This window comes from Anastrepha ludens, chromosome 5, assembly GCF_028408465.1.
Source record: "Anastrepha ludens isolate Willacy chromosome 5, idAnaLude1.1, whole genome shotgun sequence".
NCBI classification, from domain to species: Eukaryota; Metazoa; Arthropoda; class Insecta; order Diptera; family Tephritidae; genus Anastrepha; species Anastrepha ludens.
This window is the reverse complement of record NC_071501.1, coordinates 33,873,130-33,893,125: the sequence shown is the minus strand read 5'-3', so window position 1 is coordinate 33,893,125 and position 19,996 is coordinate 33,873,130.

The window sequence follows — 19,996 nt, the reverse complement described above, 5'->3', positions numbered from 1 at the left end:
TTGCTATCAACATTTTTATTTTAAAATAAAAAAAATTTATTAAAATGATATAAAAACATTGTTTATCAAATTTACGAAGAAGGTATGATAAGATATTAAATATAAATAATCATAGAATTTAGGCCCAAAGAAATTCCCTAAAGTTTCATTAAAATTTTTTGCTTTTAAAAATAAAAAGACTAGTTTTGTATTAAAAAAATTAGTTTCTTGAATAAAAAGTTGTTTTAATTTGTTTTTTTTTTAATTAAAAGAAATTAGAAAAAAACTTTTAAGTTTTAAGAAAAATAAATTTTTTTTTAAATTAAGAAAACATGATTGACAAATTAATGAAATCTGATTGAAAAATGAAAATACAAAGATTTATTTATCAAATTTAATAAAAATGTAATACAGAAAACTAAATAAAAAGTAAATAAGTAAAAAACTCAAAACCGAAAATTTTTTTTTTTTAATTTGCACAGTAAGTTAAAGCACACCTGCCGTAGCCAAGTGGGCTTGATTTTGACCAGCGCCCGGTTAATCCAGTGTTCGACACAAATTAGGAGAATTAAACATAGAATGAGAGGTGAAGTCTATTTCCATGGCTTCTTTGCAGATAATGGAAAATCTCCGAGCGGAATTATGCTTTACATAAGAACAGTTTGCCGCCAGGCATTATAAAACTCCAGGTATTTCCATGTGTAGGTCGATGAGCGAGATAGTGCCGTAAAAAAGTAAAGAAAAATGCTTTTTTTAATATGAATGATCGGATGTTTATTTCATTATAAAGAGGGAGGTATGACGTTAATAGTGGAAAATAACATCAGGCAAATGACCACCACGACCACATGCTTATAGGACAATATCCTTTTCATGAAATTTTCCATAACCGAATCACAAATTGGCTGCCCTATGTCCTCGATAGACTCACGAATTCCCTCTTTGAGATCTTGAATCGATCTTCAGCTGTTGGCGTATACCTTCTCTTTCACGTGGCTCCAAAGCAAAAAGTCACAAGGTGTTAAGTCACAAGATCTTGGTGGCCAATTGTGATTACCTCTTCGAGAGATAACACGGTGCGGAAACTTTTCCCGTAAAAGATCAATGGTTTCGTTGCTTGTGTGGCACTTAGCGCCGTCTTGTTGAAAATAAACGTTGTCCAGATCAATAGCATCCAATTCCGGCCATAAAAAATCGTTAATCACCTCTGGATAGCCCAATCCTATTCATTCGTAACACCTGTTATTGGAAAACCTTTTATATGTATAAAATAACAATAACAATTAAAAAATAATAGTAAGGTGATAGATAATCGTTGAATTTTGTTCAAAATAAAGGCCAATTAGCTTACTCTCAAGTTGTCCTCAACTAACATACGCAACCTGTACTTTAAGCAATTCCTACAACACAGAATTTTCACAAGTCATCACTTCACCAAACAGTGTTAAAAAACTCGCTTTCAAGTCACCTGTTGATTTCGCCGCTCTTTAGTATATCAGCCTAAAATTTGCTTTTTCGTGTTTGAGAAGAAGAGAAAATTTATAAGCATATGTTTGTTGTTTTGCTTGTCGTACTCTTTGAATTTACCCTAGAAGAAAAATATTTGTATACAACTTTATTACGCAGTCGACTGGGTGGCGCGTGGTAGGAGTTGTGAGTTCAATCCTTATTGCAAAGATATATACAAATTATATTACACAGCCAAGCAAATTTATATTTTTTCATTGAAATAAAAGAAGAAGAAAGTGTCCATATGATCCTGAAGGTATGGTTTTTGCAGAATAAAGTTAAAGTCGAGAATGTCTACATTTTTTAGTCGTTTAAAGTTCTTAAATTTTGGTCACAAAAAGTGCTATAAATGCGACTGAATGTCAAGTGATCCAAGTATTTTGGACATTGTCGTTAATTCTTCAAAAAATTGATTTATTTGCAGGCCTAAGTATACGAGGGTTGCTATATATCTTTCTAACCTTAACTACTTCTTATTTTGTCAGGTGCCAGCTGACGTTTCAATTGGAAAGCTTGAAATATTTGATGAGTGAGCATTGTTTACAGTGAAATTTATCGCGACAAAAAAATTAAATCGTGAACATTTTGGTGTGAATATTTTTCAGAATTTTTGGCTTGGACTAATAAGATAAGAATTCATCGGTAAACGGCGAGTAAGAATAATCTTTAGAACCACAAAAAACTGTTAGAAAAAAATTTTTTGTGGTCCTATTCACTCACAAACGAGTTCCTGCGAAGTCGTCCAAAATCAGTTGTTGTGCCAGAAAATACCGATTTTGTGGGCGTAGTGATTACACAAGATTAGCATGTCGCATACCGTTGGATCGAGGCATCCTGGAGCTTTAGATGACGAAGCAACAATAATATTTTTCATGTTCAACTTGTGGTAAGAAAGTTGCACTCACGTTGGTTCTCATACAATTTAAAGTCGCGTTTCGGACTGGACAAAGTCGTTCAAAAATTAGTTCAAAGGAATGCAAAGGCGGATACAAGAGATCTTTCAGGTCGCAGTGCTAAATCCTCTCATAGAAACAATACGTAGAAAAAGTAGTAATAGAAAAAGAGGTGTATAGAGAATCATAGAGAATATTTTGAAAAAAAAACAGGTTAACCATTTTCTGGGATCAAAGTTCATTTTTCCATTGCTAAGCCACGTAGCAACTCTCGTAGTGCGATGTAAACTGAACCAGTTTTGATAAATATTTATTACTTTTGAGATTTATTCGTTGGTAGAAAGTTTGGTGTGGAATTTTTTAGTGTAAAATATAGTCGGTTCATTTCACCATTTTATAAGTTTTTTTAATTAATATTTTACGACATTACGTACATTCAAAAAAATATTAAAAAAGAAATTTTTGCGGTTTTTCATGTAAAGTATCGCCAGTTCTTTACAACATTTTTGAATTTTAATTTTTTAATTTATTTTTATGATAAAATATATTTAAAAAAAAATAACTTTTCAAATGGAGTGTTTTTTCCTTTTTTGCGTTTTTTAAAGTGAAATGTCGTCCGCTTTTTTCCTCATTTATAACCATTTTTGTAAGTTTGTACGGTAATATACTTTTAATAATATTTTTTTCACACTAATTTCCGTTTTCGAAATTTTTGTGGTCTTTAAAGAGAAATACCATAGGTTCTTTTCAGAATTCCTTGACATTTTTAAAATTTTTTAGGATACTTCAAAAAAATTCATTTTTTATATATTTTTTCAACATTTTCTTAATTATTTTTAACTTTTTACGATAATATTACAAAATAAATTTGGGTTCTTTTCAACATTTTTACGATTTTTGTTGGTTAATTTTTAGAAAAAATTATCCTTTTTGAATTTTTTTTTTTTACTTTTAGAATAAATTTTTTTTCAACAAAATTGCGGTTCTTTTCAACATTCTTATAGTATTTTTATTTTAATTTTTTTATTTTTTAGGATCAAATATACATTTAAAAAAACAAAACAAAAAAATAAAAAATTTCGAGTTTCTGAAGTGAAATATCATCAGTTCTTTTCAACATTTTTATAGTTATTTAAATTTTTTATGATAAAATATATTTCTAAAAATATTATTTCAAAGGAATTGTTTTTATATTTGGTTTTTAAAGCGAAATATCGTCAGCACTTTTTTTTAACATTTTTATAATTTTTTGTTTCTTTAATTTTGTAGGATAAAATATAACTTTAAAAAATAGTTTTTTTTCAAACAATTTTTTTTTTCTGTAATTTTTGGGGTTTTCCAAATGTGATGTATCAGTGGTACTTTACAATATTTTTGTTTTATTTTCATTTTTTATGACAAAATATACATTTAAAAAATATTTTATTCAAGAACTTTTTTTGGTAATTTTTGGGGTTGCAGGTTCTTCGGTTTTTTCAAAATTTTTATAACTATTTTTTAACTTTTTAGGATAACTTTTTCAAAACAAATGTCGGTTCTTTTCAACATTTTTACAATACTTTTTTGTTCATTTTTAGGAAAAAATATGCTTTCAGAATTTTTTTTTTTCAATTTTTTTTTGCTCCTAGAATTAATTTTTTTCCAGCAAAATTTCGGTTATTTTCAATATTTTTGTAATTTTTTGATGTTTGGATAAAATATACTTTTTAAAAATATTTTGTTAAGAACAAAATCCGAAAACCTTACGCGAATTACCAAAATTCTTTTTTATCTGTCTCATAGCCCTATAACTCGAATGCGAAATTCCTTCTACCTCAGATACACATGAAAGCGTGGTAGAATTGTTCGGTGGCAACTTTCAGGCAGGACATTTTGAAAAATAATAGAATTGCACAAGCGTTTGAGAGGTAAGTGGTGAAGAGCGGGAGGTTATTTTTTTTAAATTAAGGTTATGTTTTTAAATTAAGGTTATGTAGGTGGACTCTATCTAGAGTTTGCTCACTATTTATTAATTTATTCAAAGAGCAAACAGTCGAGTTATTTATGAAATTTAATTTAATTTATGTGGTCACTTCGGCAGTAGCGTAGTCTGCTAACCCACTTTTTCAAGAACATACCTCGCGAATGGCCCGCTCTATATCCACGTTAAGAAACTGTAGAATTGATAATTTGTTCACAAAGCATTGATATTTCCAGGCATCTTTTAAAGAAAAATCTTGCTGCGTTAAATCGTTGCTTCGACATAACCAACTGACATCACTGGGACAGCCAATCGCACCGAACTTGGCGGGAAAAACCTTGATTATAGCATATGCTATGTGGCTAGGTGCGCTATCCTGCAGAAATCAAAAATCATCTAAATCTATGTTTTCGAAGACGTTTATCATGCCTCTGAGAATTCATCGACTTTTCCATGATCACATGAGGGTTTTTCGCTGCCCAGATGTTAACAAAGCCACCGAGATGAAAAAGCGCTTCTTCAACAAAGATGATTTCGAGCAAAATGTTGTTCGTTCGAGGAGCTCTAAGCCCCAAACTGGAAAACAATATGGAGCGAATAGTCATGTGCTTTCAATTACGGAGTGAATTCGTTCTTGTAAGCGAAGTCCTTGTGCAATATTTGCATTAGACTGGTGCATGAAATATTCACTTGCTGAGATTGACGAGGTGGCGAGCCAACGTACCAGGACTGACTCGCACACATTCGACTCCGGCAACCACATTATCATCCGTGAGTGTCCAGCATACCACTCTTCTAAACTTTTTACAAAAACTTGCGATCGCGGACGCGTTTGTTGCCTTATTTCGGCCAAATCTTCTTTTCAGTATACGGACTGTGTCGGCAACATAATACTGGCTGTGGAAAAAAATTTTGCAATACATCCCAACGTTGTCCAAGCGTAAAGCGATTAACTATTCCCGCGGACTTCCTGTCAAGATTTCCAGCTAGAAAAAGCTGTCACTGTGAAAATAACATATGTTTAAAAAAACACTATATGGAACACCCTGTATATGTGTATGGATTTCAAATGTAGTTCACGCCTTCAGGGGTCCATAGTATCATTTTTGTAGTGGATTACGCCAGTTGAAATGCTCTGTTATATCTTGCTGTGAAAAATATTTTATGAAATTTCATTACAGGGCAGTTAGAGGATTAAAGTTTTCTGAAAATTTCTCTATGGATAAGTAAAGATGAAAATTCTTATAGTTAAAAGGAGATTGGTAAATCATGAAGGTATATTTGGATATTGGAAACATGATTTCATTGCAAAATTCTGCTATCGGAATTATATAGAAATATTATTAAGTTTTTACAGGAACACTTCCAAGCTTACAAACTATAGCGGTCATGCCATTTTGATTTGGTTCAGTCAATTCTGTTGCTTATTATTCAGTCATCAATCCCTAATATCCACGGCAAGGTACTACAAATGATAAAAAAATTATGAGAGATTTGAGGATATAGTTTTCTCTATCTCTCATTTTCTTGAGGAATTTCTATTCTTACAGGTTTATGTCAGAGCTATAGAAAATATAGCAACTCGATTTCGGGCAATTATCGACCTCTCATTAGTGCTTTATTTTCTATATTATATACATAAAAGCACTAGACTTTCAATAAAAAACGGTTTAGTCAACACATCCCTTGTTTTGCTCCATTTCAATGTCGGACCGCCCTTAGTGTAAACATTTTTTTCTTGCATAAGAATTTATGAAATTTAAATTTCTAAAATGAAATTTAAAATATTGAATTTAGTAAGATTTAAGGGTTCACATTAGGGCGGGTCGATTTAAACATCGCTCATTGCTCTATGAATAATAATAAATAATAATAATAATAAAATAATAATAAATAAGAAACTTTGCCGAAGGAACCATACCTCTAAAACGAATTCTGATGTCCCCCAATTTAAAAATATCACCATTTTTGGCCTTTACATGAAAAAATCAGCTAAATGGCTATGTTTTTTCTTTATTTTTATCTATTTATATTATAATAATATCTATTTTTTCTCTTAAGAAATTTATTTAGTCAGAACATATGTAAATGAAAAAATTAATTTAAGTGAGTTATAGAAAAGAAACTAAAAAGTTCGACCCAAATTGGGAGACATCAGAATTCGTTTTTCGTTTTAGAGGTATGGTTCCTTCGGCAAAGTTTCTTATTTTGATCCCTAGAATATGATTTTCACAGAGCAATGGGCGATTTTTTTGCCTCCCCACAAATCGACCCGGCCTAGTTCACATGGATCAGGGACTTTCAGTTAAACATTCAATTCAAATTATTGCAGTCGGAAAAGATATTTGTTAGGCACTAAATTTATTAGGTAAAGGAATAAATTAAAAGTAATTGCGGGTGATGTTGCTGACTCTTAATTATGATATGATTATGCTGATGATAACTCTTAATTAAAATTATCTTCAAATTCCGAGAAAAAATAAAGTATTTAATTTGTTGTTATTTTGTTTGTTTTTCCCTTGCAAATGCCTCTATGATTCTTCCACAGAAGAGATATTCCACACATTTTTTTATTTATGGTGTCTTTGAAAGTTTAACCTCAAACGTAAGAATTCTTAATATTTTATACAAAGTTTTACTTTCAAACCATTTTGTGGCATTTAAGTTAATAAGTGGCGTTTAAGTTAAGTGTTAATGGAGTAGTGAAGCGATTATAAAGCCTCTCATATTCAACAGTTAACCTCTCCTATACGTTGGTACATCCTGTCGATAACAAACGAGGCACTGATGACCGAATATGGGCGGTACAACCTTATAACCACTTGGCTGAACTCCAGCCCCACTGACGTAGGGCTGACAACCCACTCAGAGGAAACTTATTGTCATGAAAGCTGCACAAAAAGCCTCGGATAACAACCCAAAACAACGTAGACGACCGGATAAATAGAAAAAGGAAAAATGAATTGAAACTCAGCTCTTGGAATATAAGGACCATGCTGCAAGCTGGCAAAATGAACGAAATAGCGAAGAAACTTGTAAATTGAAGAATGAATATCGTGGCCCTGCAGGAAATAAGATGGAAGGACTCTGGGAAAATCAGTCAAAAAGAATACGACTTGTGCTATAGTGGCACAGAAAACAAAACGGGCAGAAACGGAGCAGGATTCTGGATCAACGCAAACGTAAGACGTAAGATACTTGGTTTCGAACCAGTGAACGAGAGACTTTGCAAATTACGCATCAAAGGACCTTTCAACAACCTAACGTTAATATCAGCATATGCGCCAACCGAGGACGCAAGCTAAAATGAGAAAGACCGATTTTACACCAAACTAGAAGAATTATACAACAAAATCATGACAAAAACATTACACGGCGCTGATCTTAGGAGATTTTAATGCAAAAATAGGCAACGAAAGTTGCAACAGGAAAGTAGCTGATATGTATTCGCTTCACGGGAGAACGTCCGAAAATGGCAGACGCCTCTGCAATTTCGCAAGATCCACGACAACTTATAGCGCGAGCACCGCATTTCCTCATAAAAAAGTACACAAAGGTGACTGGGAGATACCCGGAGGCAGCAAACCAAATCAAAATGACCACGCTCTCATCAACCCACGAAGAAGAAGCAACATATCTGATGTCCGCAGTCTTAGAGGTCCAAATTGCGACAGCGACCATTACTAAGTAAAGATAATTATGCGACATCAGATCTCCAACGTCATGAAAATTAAAGGAGCAAAAAGAATTAAATGGAACACTAATACACTAGTAAATCTCAAGGTCAAAATTCATTCCAGACAGAAATTGACAAAGAATTAAGGGGACAAAAAACATCCGGCAGTATAGAAAAGAATCGAAATGCTTAAAGAACTCAATAACAACCGTAGCGGATTCTATACTTGGATGCGAAGTTAAAATTAAAAACTCAGAATGGTTCGATAAAGAATGCAATAGGATGATTGACCTAAAAACTGAAGCGAGGAAGAAATGGTGCTGAAGAAACATACATTGAAAAAAGGCATGCAGCAACGAAAATGTGCCAAAGAAAGAAAAGAGATTCCATGAAAAAGGAGATATAGAACCTGTGCATAAATTTCAACGACAAGCAAACCCGCACATTTTATAGCAAAGTTAAGGCTGAAAAGCGAGTATTTCAACCAAGGGCAAATATATGCAAGAACAAAAATGGTGATATACTTACGGAAGAGCAGGAGATAGTAGAAAGGTGGGTCGAGTACTTTAGAGAGCTGCTGAATGCTAGTGAAATTGGTGCTTTTACAGATATTAACATACTTCTTGCGAACAACAACACAGTTCTAGACCACCCTGACGAACAACCACCTACATTACAAGAAATTCTAGATGCAGTCAACTATATGAAAAACTTCAAAGCGTCTGGAGAAGACAATATAACAGCTGAGCTCCTAAAAAACGTAAGTACTAGTTGCATTGAAAGAGTGCATCACCTAACCACATTGATCTGGAACAATGAAACACTGCCAGGCGAATGGAATACAGCCATAATACTCCCCATTCACAAGGAAGGCGATAAATTAAACTGCAAAAACTATCGCGGGATTTCCCTACTCAACACAACTTATAAAATCTTCACAAGAATTGTTAACAAAAGACTTATAAGCCACTCGGAAAGAGTACTTCTAGAGTATCAATTCGGATTTCGACCTGGAAGGTCAACAATAGACCAAATTTTTTCTCATAACATTGGGCTGCACATGGTGTTTGTTGATTTCAAGCAAGCTTTCGATAGCATCAACAGGAGGGCTATCCCCACAATATAATGTAACAATTCCAGACAAACTAACCAGAATATTGATGATGACTCTGAAAGAAACTGTATCCAAAGTAATGATACAAGATAAAAAATCCGACCCCTTCAGAATTAAAAATGGAGTAAGACAAGGGGATGCTGTGCCATCGATGAAGTAAGTGACGCAAAAAGGACTGGACATATTTTAAACAGAACTTACCAATTATTCGCATACGCAGATGACATAGCAATTGTCAGCAAAAATATCCACGCCCTAACCAAAACCTTCGCTGATATTGAAATTGCTGCTAGTAAAATTGGTCTTAAAATCAACGAAGATAAGATGACATATATGATGATGTCCAGACAAAATAAACCAACATCAAGCAAACTGAAAATTGGCGATTTTTCTTTTGAAATCGTTGAGTCCTTTACCTATTTAGGCTTCAAACTGAGTAGAGACAATTCAATGAGCCTCACCATCGGTGAGAGAATTCTAGCAGCGAACAGATTGTATGCGTCGTTAACGAAACCCTCCAAATCAAAACTACTAAACAGACAATGCAAATTGACTCTGTATAAAACCATCATTAGACCAGTATTATGCTATGCAGCTGAATCGTGGACGCTAATTGAAGTATATTAGATAAAACAAAACTGCAAGCCTTCGAACGAAAAGTACTCAGAAGAATTTTCGGAGCAATCAAAGATCACGGCGAGTGGCGGATAAGATGGAACGATGAGCTAGATCAACTGATAAAGGGCGAAAATGTTATACGTTTCATCAACGCGCAACGATTAAGATGGCTGGGTCACATTACAAGAATGGACCGTACGAGGGCACAGAAGAAAATCGTAGAAGCCAGAGCGTTCAATACTAGAGCAAGAGGAAGGTTGAGAACAAGATGGACCGACGAACTAGAGGACGACATCAAGAAACTTAGGATAACGAATTGAAAAAAAGTTGCAAGCGTTCAAGACGTATGGAGGTCCCACGTGTAGCAGGCCAAAGCTCACAAAGAGCTCACAAGAGCCAAAAGATGATGATGAAGTTAAAATTTTATATTTTTCACACAAATATTATAGTAAATTTTTAAATAATCAATTTCCATTAAAGTTCCAAGCAATTTATGTTTTTTACATACTCCGCTCTACAACTCACTGCTGAAATTCAATAAATTCTATAAAAAATCAACTCAACTTTCACTTCAGTGCTACTCCAGCCATACTGCACTAGAGGCATTTACACAAACTCATAGATTTCGTACTCTTCCATACACATTATTGCATTACTTCCTGATATTCGCAGGATTTCACGATTTCAATACTTCTGTTGTTGTCTGTAATGCAAAGAGCGAACTAAACCTCATAACTACACACCTAATGGCCATCGCTTCGCTTTGTAAGTGGCCCAGTATGCAAATATCCACATTTATCCTTGTGTGTGCATGTGTGCATGTGTGTTTGTATTAGTGCTATTCACAGGCATGTTTTAGTGTAGTTCGCCTATTTTAGTGCCCATTCAATGATGCTTGACCATCGTGTAACGGTTCAGCGATTCTATTGCCGGCCAAATCATGCATGACTTAATAGGATGATTCGATTGGAGGCTGAGTTATAGTTGTAGTAGTTTATCCTAGTGGATATTATGGAATATACCTATGTATGTAGTTGCACTTGCATATGTTTGTTGATTTTACACCGGATGTCTAGCTATGCTTAAGTTAGAAGTTAGTAAGTGACTTTTGCCAGCATAGTATTTTATTGATTGCACTTTATGGGTTCTCAAAGTGAATAGGAGTCTATAAAATTTATTAGCAAACACATTTGTAAGCTGTAGAAAATGCTCGCATGGTTTTTTTGATTTAAGCTGCCTAAAATATTTGTACAGAATTCTGGAAAATTGCAACAGCTCAGCAGGCTGTAGATATGAACTGATAGCGTTGGTCGCATTTAGTCTAGCTTGAAATTACCTTCCAATAAAACGCTTACTTTACTAGCTCCCCTACTTTGTTTAAACAGTGCAGCGAACTCTTATTAAAAAGCTAATCGGCGATCATAGCTGTTACCGCACACTTCAAGCCCGTCTAGCGAATTGCGAATCTGCGGATATAAATGTGAAGATTCAGCAACGAATAAATCAACATAAGCGCAGAAGGAGCCTGTAACTTGACCTTGGATGTGAGCAAGTTCTGGTTCACATAATAGTGATCCCAAAGGGACTGAAAAAATACTGATATCCCGGTATTATTTGAGTTTGCTTTTAAAAATTTATTTTTCTGAGCTCGTTTCACATGCTTCCTAAAAAATTACAAATCACGAAATTATTAGCCTTCGATCTCGACATTTTCCAGACTCAAATAATATTGATGATTTTTTTTAGCTAAGTTGTAAAACAATGAATATCTAGGACTAGTTTGGGGACCTAGTTACCTGCCTATCTGTTACAGAAATTCATACCAGCAAAGTTTCGCAGGAACAAAACTATCTCAGCGATAATTCGTGAGCTCGAACACCTTAAAGTAAATAAAGTTTTTGTTTATCGCAGCATTACTCGTTACAATGATACTGGTAGCATCGCGAAACGTATAGGAGGTGGTCATCAAAAGACTGCAACGTCACGTGAAATGGTTCAAAAAGTGAAGAAGCGACTTGAGCGAAATCCTCGACGAAGTGCCAATCAAATAGAGAAAGAGCTGAAAATATTTGATCGTAGCATTCGGTACCCACGTCACTGTTACAGTTATGATTTTCAGGTTGTAAAGGACTTCGTATACTTTGGTACCAGCATAAACACCGATAACAATGTCAGCCTGGAAATCCAACGTCGAATCTATCTTGCCAACAAGTGCTACTTTGGACTAAGTTGGCAATTGAGTAGTAAAGTCCTCTCTCGACGAACAAAACTAACACTCTACAAGACTCTCATTATGCCCATCCTAACGTATGGCGCAGAAGCGTGGACGATGACAACATCCGGCGAGACGGTGCTTGGAGTGTTTGAGAGAAAGATTCTGCGGAAGATTTTTGGACCTTTGCTCGTTGGCAACGTTGTGTGAACTTTACGACGACATAGACATAGCGCAGCGAATAAAGATCCAGCGGCTACGTTGACTGGGTCATATCGTCCGAATGGATACAAACGCTCCGGCTTTGAAAGTATTCGATGCGGTACCAGCTGGTGGGAGCAGAGGAAGAAGAAGGCCTCTCCTGCGTTGGAAGGATCAGGTGGAGAAGGACTTGGCTGCACTTGGTGTGCCCAATTGGCGTCGGTTAGCACGAGAAAGAAACGACTGGCGCGCTTTGTTAAACTCGGCCAAAAACGCGTAAGCGGTTATCGCGACAATTAAGAAGAAGAAGAAGCATTCGCCGCCTGCAGAAAAATGATCTCAACGGCAAACCAAAAGGTGCATGATCTCACACCAAAACAGCAACAAGTCCGACTTGAGAGAGCGAAGGAGTTGCTTCGATTGGTCGAAAGCGGTCAATTTCCGAACATTGTGTTTTCTGATGAGAAAATGTTTTAAATTGAACAACTCCTCAAAAGAAGCTATAAAAAGGGTATTTTGGCTCCAAGGACAAACAATTTTTTGATCAGGGAATTAAAAATTTGCCTAAACTTTGGGAAGTCATCGTAATTAATGAAGGAAAATATATTATTGATTAATAAATACTTTAAACATATTTTTTATTAATTTTAAAACCACCTTTAAAAAACGCACGAACTTATGGACTGACCTGATATATATTAATGTTGAAGTATTATAAAAAGGCTCTAGTTTTACTCATATAAATAAAATGAAATGCAATCAAAATCTCTCTTGTAGTAAAAAAATCTAGAAAATATTGATGCAGTTTTGTTTTTTCAGTTCAGTGTTGCAAAATAATGAATATCTAAATAACGAGAAGAATCTCGGTATTGCATAACCGCATCCAGAGAATTCGAGATCGTAAAAATCGAAAGGAGTAGCGCTGTATATGAAATCTATATTCGAACCGAACCGCAGTGGTTGGAATAAATAACGAAAATATGAGTAGAAACGGAATTGAAATATTGAAAGATGTTAAACAATTGAGCGTATTGTCACACCATTTATTCAATATTTACTCTGAATCAACATTCTTTCAGGAAGCACTTTATAACGCGCAGGAAGGCGTAAAAGTAAATGGTGTGATTATTAACAGCATCAGATATGCTGATGCTACGAAACTTGTCGCGAGCAGTATGAAAGACCTATTAAGCCTCTTAGAAAAGGTTGGTGAATACAGCAATAAATACGGCATCAAGACCAGTGTCACTTAGTCTAAGTCGCATTGATGGCTGTATATAGAAAAAATATTTACAATAATTTAACCTTATTGAAATAAGCTGAACCCAAAGAAAGAGTATCCCTATTCAGATACCTTGGGTGTTGCATTAATGACAACTAGGACTACTCCGAAGAAATTAAGGCTCGAATAGAAATGACAAGATCGTGCTCTGAAGTCAGGAAATTAACAAATGTTACCGTATGGTTAGTACTTTTGAATGCCATAGCGTTATGGACCCTTGCAGTTCCTAACATGAAAAGGATAGAAACCTTTGAAATGTGGATATACAAAGCGATGACACAAACATGCAATAACTTCGCTTCCACTGAACCCAATGTCACCAAGCTTTCACTGGAAGTCAGCTAAGAGTGTAACTTTCAACGCACTAACTCGTTAAAGAGATGACACCATCCAAAACATTTTCAGGAGACCTTGTTCTTTCTTGTTTATGTTGGACTTCACCTTGTACATTGAATAAATTTAGTTTAAAATAATGCGGTGTAAAATAACTGATAAACTAATTTTTTTATAATTTTGACGTAGACCACTTTCATAGATAATGGACACATATGTTCCATCTCCTAAATTTGGTTTTAGATCGCAATATTCTACTATTTACCACATATGAGTACTTCAACGTAAGAAAACAGTAGCACTTCATGCCAGAAAAAATTGGAATTTCCCTCAAAGAACTTTGGCTTTTAAGGAAAAGAACGAAATCTTAGACTTTCACTTTCTATCAATATTATTAACACACAATAGGTATGTATGGCCGTGTGCTCCATTCAATAACAAGCACTCGCACTGATAAATGCGTCCCAGGGGGCACATTAATTTGGATAAGTGTGGGAAGGCAATTGGCCACTTCCGCTTTTAGGCTAATGTGGAACTGTCTGTTTATAACTATTCATTTATATGAAATGGAATACATAGCGTACTATACATAACGTACATGACACACGCAGCTTACATAGCTCGCATAACTCATAATACAGATATAACATGCCTAATATACATAGCATAGGTACATAACAAACACAGATAACATAAAACACATAGAATACATAACCAGCATAGATAACAGAACACACATAGCATACATAATATATCATACATAAGACGCATAGCATACATAGCATACATAACAAACATATATATCATGACACACATATCATACATAGAATATATAGCACACATAACGTACAGAATAAAAGCCACATGCAGAACATGCAAAACACATATAGTATACATAACACGCATAGCATACATAGCATACATAACACACATAGCAAATATAGCATATATAACACATAAAACATACATAGCATGCCTAGCATAACCTAGCGAACATAACATACATACATACATAGCCCACATATCATACATAGCAAACATAGATGAATAACACACAAAGATTACATAGAATACATAACGTACTCGGTACATTTATTCATCAGTGAAAATTTTGGTGTAAATATTTACATACAGGGTGGGCCATATAGTGTTTGCTTTTTGAACCACCTCTTTTTTTGAGAATGGTAACACAAATGACATGTCAAATGGTTTCATAATTTACTTAAAGGCTTGACATTTACGAAATGGGACGCTATATGCTTGAACAAAATTTGGAAATATTGAAAACCTATTTCCAAAGTGGTGAGTCTTCTTCTTCTTTTCTGATTTTCACATCGGTGGCTACGTCAATAAGCAAAATTGTCTAATTTGGGGCTCAGCAAATCCACACGTTATTGTGGAGAAGCAAATGCATCCACAACGAGTCACTGTTTGGTGCGGTTTTTGGTCTGGCGGCATCATCGGGCCATTTTTTTTCGAAAATGAGCGAGGAGCCGCGGTTACAGTAAATGGCGAGCGTTACCGTGACATTCTCAACGAGTTGTTTCCAAAAATTGAAGAGGATGCCATGGACGACATTTGGTTTCAACAGGACGGTGCAACTTGTCACACTGCCAAAGTTACACTCGAACTTTTGGCTACCGTTTTTGAATTCCGATATCAATTGGCCGCCTCGGAGCTGTGATTTAAAGCCGATTTAAAAAGCAAATTTTTCATGGCCCACCCTTTGCATACGCATATATCCAAATACATATAAATTTAGCTTACACTCTTCTGCACATATTGAGTTTAATACATTAGGCAATTAAGTGCTGGGCTGCCGACCACCATAAATACCCATTTGCATCCGGCAACATATGTTATGTGCTTATGTGTATGTAAACATATGATATGCCTACCCATTAACCCACTTTCTGCCACTGTGTATTTTATATTTGAAAGTTATGCTAAAAGTAAGAAATTTCGCGAGTTGTTAAAAGAAGAAAACCTAAAATGACCAGAAAATATAGACGATATGGATCCCTGTGACAATGCATTTCACTCATAAATAGTAAGCTTCTGAGGAAGTTGTTAAGAAAATCCTATGCTACGGTAAAAAAGAGGTTGTCTGTAAAGTCGGTTTACTGACGATAGTTTAACGTGACAACGTCATTAGAAAATACTGATGGAATGGTTGCATTTTTCAAAAGAAAATTTTAATTTTATTTGTGTGATAGATATTTTATATGGATATAGAGAAGGAGGTAAATGGAATTGCAATGGAATAGGTCAAGTTACATTTACACAAACGTGAAAAATGACGAAACATTTATCAAATTCATGAAAGATATCTTCTATTTCGATTGTTCATCAGACGTTAATAAGTCAACAACACTAAGAAGCAACATCATCGATTTGCCTTTTTACACTCGAAACACCCTCTTTCATTTCCTACTTTTCCTATCATCGTCCTATTCTCAACAGAGAAATGGTTCATTACCATGCACACAGGAAGAAGGCATATGCAAATACAAATGAGTGAATTTATATACAAATGCGCATATACATACATATTTATGCTCACTCAAGTAGGAGAGAGCCAGATGTCGAACGTTGCTGAATTCGGGGGCCGATTGTGCTCTTTGTCGTTCGTTCCGCGATTTCGCTTGCAGTTCAAGCAAGGTAACAACCATTGAGCAAGATAACGATGATTGAGCAAGATAACGACACATTTTTTCGTGCGTGCAGCCAGCTAAATTGAATTATATGACGTTATCACGTCAAAAAAATTCTACTCAGATTTTAGAATAGTAAAGGTTCAAGGTGAAAGGTGTAATGGCATTACTAACTATTTTCCCCTTTAGATAGCAGTACTGATACCTCACTCTGAAAGCGGAGAATATTGATTACATTTCGAGATGATAAAAGTTAAAGGTTCCATCATATAGACTCTATAATCAAAAATATTCAACAAAAGCGATGGTCCCACAAGGACTGCTATTTGTATACCTTGAGGGAGAGCCTTGTGTCAACTTGAATTTCTCTTCAGATTTGTACCTTAACTCTTTTTTTTTTTGTGATCGGAGCCATAACCGCTTACACGACTTTAGTCGAGTTGAACAAAGCGCACTAGTGGTTTTTTTTTTCTCGAGCCAACCTGCGCCAGTAGAACTCACAAAGTAAAGTCAAGTCCTTCTCCACCTGATCTGTCCCATGCAGAGGAGGCCTTCCTCTTCCTCTGATACCACCAGCACCACTATTGCCGCTTCGAATACTTACAGAGTCGGAGCGTTTAAATCCATTCGGACGGTGTGACCTTACCAACGATGGATCTGTCTTGGCTACACGAGATTTATAAATCTTTCTTTGAAACACTTCAATGGACGTCTCATCGCCTATTGTCGTCGTCCACGTTTCTGCGCAATGCAATAGCGTGAGGGCATGATGAGAGCCCTACAAAGTGTCAGTTTTGATCGTCGATAGCGGATTTTACTACTTAATTGCCTGCTTAGCCCAAAGTAGCACTTGTTGGCAGGAGAAATTCTCCGTTAGATTTCAAATCCAGCATTTTTATCGGTGTTAATGCTGGTTTCCAAATAAACGAAGTCTCTAACTACTTCACAGTCATAACTGTCAATAGTACCTCGACTCAGAAGAGCTATAAGGACTAGCCTTCACACGCTGTATTAAATTTCCGACAGTGCTGTGATATCAGCACCGTGTCTCTAGAGACCATCGAGCAGTTACACAGAATAAAGCCTTTAAATGATGCGTAAAACTAGAAATTGATTCTTGTTCCACATGTTTGTTCCATGTTCCTGTTTATGCCTCTATCAAGAATATTTGGACGCACCTCAGTCGATGATTATGAAATACTAGGAATTCCAATTTGGAGATTTCAAAATTTCCTGTGTCTTAATTTGTAATGCCGGCTTTCCCATGAATGCAAATCAATGTTGATTGTCATATAGAGCATTGACTTCTTTTACTCCCTACATTTATACAACATCTGGCTTGTAACGGGTTAAGAATAGTAAATATTGCCCATTTTAGGGCTACCAACGGCACAACCAAACATCCAAGCATTAATGCCTGTGTTAATGTGTTAATTACGTTGTGGTTTTAATATACGCCTGCAATAATGACTAATCGATAAATGTTGTATGTTGTAACAGGCGATAAACGACAAAATAATTGATAAAAATGGCGTGTGGTAATATTGAAATAAGTAGGATTCCGAAATTTAAAGTTGCTGCATTTTTAAACAGAACTGAACCTGAGCATTAAGTGACAATTTTTTTAACCATAAGGACAAGGCCGTAGTAGGAAGGGATCGGATTTCTGTAAATTTTCAAGAGCACAATTTGCACACGACCGGTATATTATTTATCTAAAACTTTATAGCTGAGCGAACTATTGACAAGAAATCGTAAAAAGCGCATTGATGTAACTGAGGAGAGCTTGAATGCTATTTACAGTTGAAAACTGATTGCCAAATGATTGACATAGCATAAAGCATAAACATGGAGTGAAGTTAAAAAACCAACTCAAAATCTGTACCAAAGGAAACTACCCTTGTTGTTAAGGATACAAATATAATATAATATATATAATTTTAGCAGTTATTAATGGTTGCACTCCGTGGGCTGGTCATGCACATCCTCTTCACCATGCAACAATCAACTGGAATGTCATTTGCTTCGGTTGTTTCGGGCAACTCGACAAGGCAGCACTAATTTCCGAAATATTTTCTCAACAAATTTTTTCAACAACTAAAAGTCATATCGAAAATAGATCAGATGTGCCTTGAGCATTGGAATAGCCTTGGATTACTTTGGAGAGAACAAAATAGATATTAATGAAGAACTAAATATTTTTCGTGAGAAATAAAAACTAACTTTTTTGCGGTATGAGAATTGAAATTAAATTTAATATCCAAAATAACACATAAATCAATATAGCGAAATGTGTAGCTAGGTAGGGTGAAGTATGTCGCGTGAATACCACAATTACTGTATGTTAAGAATTAGTTTTGGCATAAAAAATAAATTCAATTTTTCGACTTCAATACCAAAAAATAGCACTCTTTATTTAGGTAGGTATAGTGGTTGTCAACTGACACACCTAGGCCTGCTGTAGGCCCCTTGCGATACCAGCAGCGCTGTCCCCACTCCCACTTCTTCACTCTACATTGTCCTTATTGAACTAACCTGTGGCTTTATGTATCTAGCAAGGTTGTTTATTTTAAAATTGGCTACTTCTGCCAAGTTATTCAAAGAATTTTTTCCTAAAATATTGAACTTTCCTTTAGTCAGAGCCATGCACCCGCATAGAAAGTGTTTTATAGTCTCTTCTTCTTCAATGTCGTTACAGCTTCTGCAATAGTCGTTATAGGGTGCTTCCAATCTACTGGCATGTCTGCCAATCAGACAGTGATCTATAAGAACCCCAAGACGATTTCTCATGTCCTTCTTGTTCAGTTTGAACAGTCGCCTTTGCGGCCCATGTTACATTCTGGCCACGTCATACTACTTGTTGCACAGGTCAGAGACTGAGTCCATAGCCTGTTGGCAGCTCTGATAGTGTATTTGTCTATAAGCATCTTACAAGTTGCTAAAGGTATAGGTAGGTTCGCTTTGTCTGGTTGGATCGATAATGTGGTACCCAATGTCGCTAGTTCATCTGCTTTGCAGTTGCCTACTATGTCGCTGTGACCCGGCACTCAGAGCAGGTTTATTGTAAAGTACTGTGATAGTTCTGTCAAAAAGTCGATACATTCTTTTAATGTATTTGAGCTAATTTTAGGTGATTGTAACAATTTCAGAGCCGATTGGCTATCTGAATATATATTTGTTTCTCTTGTGGTGAGAAGACTTTTCTTTCAGGTAGCAAGCCTTGTTGTTAATCTTGCTTGGAGCCATCAGTATAGATACTGATTCCGCATCTTTTGTCCATTACTCCATTGTCCCAATCTTCTCTCGTTAGGAAAGTTGTGGTAACAGAGTTGCAAAAGTCTGTCGCTTGATGTAAGAAGGGAATACCCCATCCAGCATTCTTGCGTGACCCTTCCTGTTTGTGGCTAGGTAAGAAGATTCTCTTAACCTGAGCGTCGATTTCGCCTCCAGCTGTTTGCTGTAGGGTTCAATCGGTAATAAGTGAAGAATGATATTCATCACTGCCGCGGCCGTAGTCTTTAGTGTCCCGCTACTCTTTATTTATCTTTGACTTCTTTTCTGTACT